The following is an 8130-nucleotide window of genomic DNA, read 5'->3' on the forward strand; positions in this document are numbered from 1 at the left end:
CATTAACTATCACCATCAACATTACCATTATTGTTACCTCCCCAGCCTCTATTCTTTTCAAATTTTAGATTCTACAAAATGGAACTTGTTCATATGTTCCAAGGTGCTCATTTCTGCACTGAGGTGGGGGATGAATTGAGAGAGATTGCAAAAGTGGCAAGAGAAGGTAGCTGGGGCTCACACTGAGATGATCCCCCAAATCTTCAGACTATTCTAACCCTTGCTAATATCCTTCCCTTCAGAACTCAAGCATCACTAACTGTCTAAACCAAGCAAGGTTACTTTTGATTTTATGGTGTTCTAAAATATTTAATGTATTTCTACACACACATGCACACATATACAAATATGTCTTATCTTCCTATCTAGACTGAAGGACCCACTTGAATCCCTCTCCTAGGGTCTTATATCAGGCTGAAAAGATTCCGGGGTTTGAATAAAGTTTGTTGCTTGACAGCTGGGCAGGCTGAACAAGGTTTCTTCCTTCTGTTCCCTCATATCACCTTTCCTTGGTACTTTCAGTGGTTCATCTCACCTGTCTAGATTCACAGCAAAGCAAGACCTATTTGTCTCAATTATTTTCCACAATTCTATAGCTGCTTCTCTTCTAATTAAATAAGACTTTTTTAAGCAGAAAAATCTACAATTTAATGGAAAAAATACAAAGAGTCACCAGAGTTCGGAAGTCTTCATGAAATACTTTGCTCTACACTATAGCCATCCATGGCCAACTTCAGCTAGCATGGAAACCCTACCCTCACCATGAGAATCTTGTCTCACACAACTTGGGAGGGATTTGTGTGTTGGTGTGGGATCAGGGTAGAGAATCTTTCAAAGTTGAGAAAGATGACAAATATCCTCCCACGTATATCCAATCCCAGACTTCCGATGGCCCACACCGAGCACTTGGGCTGACTGTAGAGAGTTGACAAGTACAGGATGTGGGGTAGTAGGAACGTTCCTTCCACATCACCCCCCACATTCTCCTGTAATCATTTTTCCTTGTCTATTTCATCAGTGCTAGTGTCACAGCTGTCTGACTCCGGGACTGGCTCCTGCTCTTGCTATTTTAATTTTCTCTTACCATTTTCAAAATTAAAGGGGTTTTATTTTTATTCCAGACCTGCCTTCCTCCTCATCTCAACAGATTGCTAGGAATACAATCTGTCAAGAGGGAACAAAACCTGCTTTCTCCACCCTCAGGATCGCTGAGCTTTTCATCTTCGTCAACCAGAGGGGAGAGCCGTTGTTAATGGGGCTGCCTTTATATATATCAAACCCAGGCAAAATGAGACCCACAGGGCTCAGCAGTGCTGCAGAGTTTCTTGTTAACTTTGTTAACTTTGTGGCTCCCTTACACTTAGATGGAGGATTCCCCACCTATGGAAACTTTTATCCTTGAGGGTCTAAATAAAATAATCACTATTGTGGATATTTTTAAACATTAATTATTTTTAATTCTTAGGAAAAAAATTTAAGATCTTCAGCTCCACTGTTTTTAAAAAATTGTAATCTTCATATACAGTTTTGAATCTTTAATAATAGATTAAAGTTGTACTATTGAGGGCTAGAGGCACAATGTACAATAATGTTTATACCTAATGGGAGAAAGTTCTGATTTTTAGCTTAAACCTAACTAAGCCTATCTTTTTGTGCATGAGAACATCAGTGCATTTTCATTAGTGAATGAGTGGCAGTAAACTCTGGATTCATGGGAACTCTAAATGCACCAGAATTTTGTTTTTCTTTTTTTTTTTTTATTTTTTAATTGAAGGATAAGTGCTTTACAGAATTTTGTGGTTTTCTGTCATATATCAACAAAAATCAACCATAGGTACACCCATGTTCCCTCCCCTCCTGGACCTCCATCCCATCTCCCTCCCCATCCACCCATCAGCCTGTCACAGAACCCCTGTTTGAGTTCCCTGAGTCATACAGCAAATTTCCTTTGGCTATCTATTTTACATATGGTATTGCAAATTTCCATGTTACTCTCTCCATATATCTCTCCTCCTCCCTCCTCTCCTCCCGCCATGTCCATAGGTCTGTTCTCTGTCTGTTTCTCCATTGCTGCCCTGAAAATAAATTCATCGGTGCCATCGTTTTAGATTCCATATATACGTTTCAGTATACGATATTTATATTTCTCTTTCTGACTTACTTCACTCTGTATAATAGGCTCTAGGTTCGTCCACCTCATTAGAATGGATTCAAATGCATTACTTTTTATGGCCGAGTAGTATTCCATTGTGTATATGTACCACAGCTTCTTTATCCATTCATCTGTCAATGGACATCTAGGTTGCTTTCATGCTCTAGCTATTGTAAACAGTGCTACAATGAGTGGTGGGGAAAGCACCAGACTTTTTCAGAAGAAAGAAGAAAATCCCAGAGAAACATGTCTTCATCTAGACTCTCCACACAAATCAGACACCTCTTTTTCTACCTATAGCCTTCACCTTTCCCTCCAATCTCCTATAGCACTGTTCTAGTTAAGTTTATCTGGTTGAAAGAAATTGAAACTCATTCAAATTACTTCAAGTGATACTGAACTCATTGAAAGGATATGCAAGCACAGGAGTTCTAGGACAAACAAAATCCAGGCCTTCCTGTAGGTGATTACAGGTCTAAGGTAATTCTACAAAAAAGAATATAAAGTGACCTGCCATAGACTGTCCACATGTCTATGTTTCTTCACTAACTGGCCTCCTCACCCTCTGCTCCCCATCTCCCTCTCCCCAGTGTTAAAGCCTTTTGCTGAGTCAGAATTTCTTCACGCATTTGTTTTCATCACCCAAGGAGAGAAGGAAGACAAGAACATGAGACTCCACTCTCATATCATGATGTTCAATCTCTCACTAGTTCCTGGTACAAGTTCCTAGAAGAATCTGAACTAGCTCCCTTGACCTGTTGCTGTTTTATTGCTTGCATTGGGCCATACTGTAGGTAGCTGGCTAGCCTACAGACTAGCTACTTTGAGGCCACGTGACCACCACTGATCCAATCAACAGTCATGCCACACAAAGGTCATCATGTGGCCCTGAGTCCAGCACTGAACACAGGAGCAAATCTGAGTGCAGCAGTCACAATGGCTGACTTGGGTACACCAAGCTCTTACAGTCTCTTACATAGAATTTAGCACTTAATCATGGAAAACGTTATGTTGTTCACTATTTGTGTGTGTGTGTGTGTGTGTGTGTGTATGTATTCATATCTCTTACTCTGAGCTAGTACATAGCTACTTGAAGGCAGAGGCCATTTTTTAAAATGCTGTATTCTCCACAGTCCCTGGTACAGGGGAAGACTAGCACAGTAGCACTCAGTAAATATTAACTTATTGATTGCCTCAAGAACCTAGTTACAACAACCACCACCAAAGAGAAATGGGTTGTTCTTGAGACAATGTACACTTGACCAAATCTCCATATGCCTTCTATGCCCTCTAAGTCTGTATAATTTTACTACTCTCTGCTGCTGCTAAGTCACTTCAGTCGTGTCCGACTCTGTGTGACCCCATAGATGGCAGCCCATTAGGCTCCCCTGTCCCTGGGATTCTCCAGACAAGAAGACTGGAGTGGGTTGCCATTTCCTTCTCCAATGCATGAAAGTGAAAAGTGAAAGTGAAGTCGTTCAGTCGCGTCCGACTCTTTGAGACCCCATGGACTGCAGCCTACCAGGCTCCTCCGTCCATGGGATTTCCCAGGCAAGAGTCCTGGAGTGGGGTGCCATCGCCTTCTACTATTTCCTGCTGCTGCTGCTGCTAAGTCACTGCAGTCGTGTCCGACTCTGTGTGACCCCATAGACGGCAGCCCACCAGGCTCCCCCGTCCCTGGGATTCTCCAGGCAAGAACACTGGAGTGGGTTGAAATTTCCTTCTCCAATGCACTACTTCCTATATCTACTTAAATAACAACTTGACCCACCAAGAATTGAGGTTGTGGATGATCTCTTATTTCCCAAGTAACAATGCATAGGCCTGAGAAGAATCTGAAAAGAAAAACTCAAGGTTAACTTTTTACTACATGAGAAAAGAAGATAATGTAAGATTCAATGTAAATAAGAGTCCACATGTAACCGAGTCAATCAAACTACTTTAAAATCTTTAAGCCTTCTGGTTCCTCATAGTTCTGCTAACATTTAGCCTTCCCATGTATACCAGTTGCCTAGTGTTTCCTAAAGACCTAAAAAAAAGCCCCAGAAGTGATGTGCTCACTTCACCAGTCTTCATTTTCTGCCTAATTTGGGATTTGCATAGGAATATAGTCTTTGTATCAGTAAAACCTCACTATACAACAGATTTTAAGAAGTAAAATGTTATTTGTTTCAAAGATTTTAAACACTTTCCCAGTACTTTTGAAACATTAAACACTCTTAAAAGTAAATGCAAATAATCAAGGGACATGAGGCATACATGTAAATGTAGCATTCTGGGTAATAAAATATCAAGGAAATGTTCTCCATTGTTTTTAAATAAATATTTCCTTTTACCCATTAACTTGCTTAGTAAGCCTCCCTCTTTTAAGTGAATCATTATCAAAATACACTTCAATCCATCCTCTTAAATTGGTTCCTGGACCCATGTGTTCTTTCTCTCTTCAGAGGACACAGCCCCACAAAGAGGCCTCTGTTAATATGTGTATAGCGACCTGGAGGATGGCTCCACATCCTGAGAGCTGCCTCTGACCTGAGTTTCAGCTGCACCTTCAGCAGACTATTTCAACACTCTACTAGGCCCCTGCTTCTGAGTAGTGTGAAATGTTACATCCCTTAAGTGTGTGTGGAAGAAAGAGCTGCTGGTGCAACTTCAGTGAGTACCATGGGGCTCGGGACTACTCACTCATAAATCCTGTTTGTTCCAGATCCCAGATTACCAGCACCAACTTGCAGTGGACTGCTCCTGGGTATACCTACTTTTATGACTCAGTGGTTCACCAAGACCTTACAAATGATGAGAAGTTCTGAACTCAAGGTTACATTGTGCCCCCATCAACAAGCAGTCTGTCTTTACAAGATACTGTTAGAATGCCAAGAGCTGTTTTTCAAAAGGTGCTAAAGCCTTGCTCTGGAAATTCAGGGGTCTGCAGTTTTATTCTCACACTGATAATGGGTTTGTCAGACCAACAATCCCAAGCACCAGACCTGCCTGTGCTGCAACTTGGATGTGTATGATGCTTTTCCTGTTTCAGAGCCCATTCAAAGACGGCAGTCTCTTATGTCACCAAGCGTTTAGGCCCTAGCACCATTCCTAAATGTGGAATGTGGTACCTTCAAAACCCCATTGGTGTCAATGAGTTAAGTTCTGTGATAGTTTCTCCTGCTCTCAGGCCTGCTCTGCAAAGGAGAGCTGACACTGAAATGCTAAATAATGCTGGGGCACCTTTTACAAGTGCACCTTCCTGGTGGCCTTAGTGAGTCTGTGTTCCCTGGCCCCCTCCCATGGAACGGAACCCTCTGGTGGACCTTCTGGCCTCACGTAATGTCTCCACTCCAGCACGCCCACTGCCCTGAGACTTTGCTTCCTTCCTCCAGAATCTGCAATGGTCACTGCTGCCACTTCCACTTTACTCAGCATGGGCTGTCATTTTCTCTCGCCCTGAGAAGCCCCTCGAGTGCTGGTTTGTGCTATGCCCCGGAGACTCTGCCAAGGTTGTAAATCTGTGTCCTCAGAAAGTACATCTAAGACATTAAATTCTTCTTCATCCAGTTTTATGTTCTGGCCTTTCAAGAACCCTCAAAATTCAGGACTACGGGCACTGCCCTACTTCCTGTCAGTAAATGCCGGCTAGGTCTTGCAACTCTCTGAGAGTATAATACTGTTCATCCCTTATTAGACCCAGGATATCCCCGACTGGGACGTAACCCCAGTTATAAGCCAAGCAGCCAAGAGAAGAGGTAGGGCTTTATCTTGATGGGAGCATGGTGTTACCTTGCAGAAGAAATGGCCTACAGTGGTTTCACACATAAAAGCAGTATATATTAGTTCTTACTGGGGCAAGGTCCCACCTTTGCAAGCTCTCAGAATCCAGAGAAGTTGAAGAATCAATGTCTTGGAGACAAGCAACAAATTATTCCCCAGCCCATGTGCCAGGATGGGGACAGTTTTCTCTACCAGGGCCTTGACTTTGGCATAACAGACCTGCCTCAGCTGTATAAACAATTGTCGTTGAAGCTCACCACTCTATTTAATCTTTATTTTAGTCTTTTTCTTCTCTCCCAATGCTAGACATACAGGCCTCTTTCTAAGCTACCAAAAGGGCTTTTTTCCTCCTTAGCTATCAATTTTTAATTTCCTTCAGCTTTTCACTATCCTTCTAATAAGCATCAATGCAACTTAACAACCAGCCAGTTCCATTTTTCTTGTATGGATGTTTTTCCCCTATATTTTTCAAACGTCTGAACCATCACATTGGAACACCTCTCAGTTCACCAGGGAAAGTTCACCAGTTTGCATTTGGGCCAACATCTTGTATCAGAGACTCTCTGCCCCCACACACCAGTTGCAATAAGGTTCTCCTTGCCAACCAGGTGGTGAGTGATCGAGGACCAAAACCTCATCTTACCACCTGTTTTCCTCAAGCGCTTATAGAACCACTGTGTCAGCTGGGTCCTCTGGAAAGCAGATAGATGCTGAGACCGATTTAAGAATGCAGACTGAAGAGTAATAACTGTAAGAAGAAAAGGGAGGAGGCAGGACTGGGCAGGGAGAGATGGCAGACCATAATGCATATAGAACATCTCTGCCCGCCCAGTGAGACTCTTTGAAGCTAAGGTCACCCATTAGGGGAGTCTGGCTCAAAGGATAGGGTAGATCTGAAGACATAAAAATCAGGAAGCCAGTGAATCACACTCCTTATAACTGAGCAACAAGTTATCCTTTGAAGAGGGGTTGGAACAGAACAATGCTTCTCTGGGTCTGCCACTAAGACAGCTAAAATGAAGAGGTTTTACCCTATATGTGGGCCTGACTATACACTGATCTAATTAAGGCCAGACTGCCCCCCTGTGGGCATTTGGACAAATTCTACATGACTTAATAAGGCCCTCAACTCTAATCTCCAAAGGTTCTAAGTTCCTCTGAGTTTTTTCCTAGTGTGCACCTCAATGTCTTCTTGATATCTCCATGTAAAAGGAGAATGAGAACAACCTTAGAGAGAGAGGCAAATTTAAACAGCACTCTCACCTTTAAAACTCTGTCCTATTTTCTAACTAACTTGCTCTGAAGAGGAAGTCAAATGGCTTACAGTTGGGTCAACCAAAAAAGTAAGTCATGGCTGCAAATTCTCCACTCAGGCTCTGAATGTCAAATAGCTCCAAGTTGGCATACTGCAGGTTTAATTATATTGGTCATAGAAAAAAGAAAGTGCTGAAGATAAATAATAGTCTAATCCTGATTTTATGTTTCTATTTCTGAAAGTCTGTAGGAAATTCCACAATGCTGAGACCACAGTGAGGAAGACGGTCACACTACAAGTTCCAACTTGAGACCTACTGCCCAAAGGAAAAGCTCCGCAGGAGCTAAAAACAGCACTATTTTCAGGAGCTGTCCCATTTGTTGACATTTTAGGGAAGCGTTGGACATTCTTCAAAACAGTGAGTCTCTAGCCCATAAGAACGTGAAGTCTCTTCTATGAAGAATTGTTATGGATTAAAGAATGTGTCCAACCTGGATTAAAAACCTGGACTAAAAACCCTTGGTTCAGTTCAGTCACTCAGTCGTGTCCGACTCTTTGCGACCCCATGAATCGCAGCACACCAGGCCTCCCTGTCCATCACCAACACCCAGAGTTCACTCAAACTCACATCCATTGAGTCGGTGATGCCATCCAGCCATCTCATCCTCTGTCGTCCCCTTCTCCTCCTGCCCCAAATCCCTCCCAGCATCAGAGTCTTTTCCAATGAATCAACTCTTCGCATGAGGTGGCCAAAGTACTGGGGTTTCAGCTTCAGCATCAATCCTTCCAATGAACACCCAGGACTGATCTCCTTCAGAATGGACTGGTTGGATCTCCTTGCAGTCCAAGGGACTCTCATGAGTCTTCTCCAACACCACAGTTCAAAAGCATCAATTCTTCGGCACTCAGCTTTCTTTACAGTCCAACTCTCAGATCCATACATGACTACTGGAAAAAC

The sequence above is a fragment of the Bos taurus genome, chromosome 10 (genome assembly GCF_002263795.3).
Source record: "Bos taurus isolate L1 Dominette 01449 registration number 42190680 breed Hereford chromosome 10, ARS-UCD2.0, whole genome shotgun sequence".
In the NCBI taxonomy this organism is placed as follows: domain Eukaryota; kingdom Metazoa; phylum Chordata; class Mammalia; order Artiodactyla; family Bovidae; genus Bos; species Bos taurus.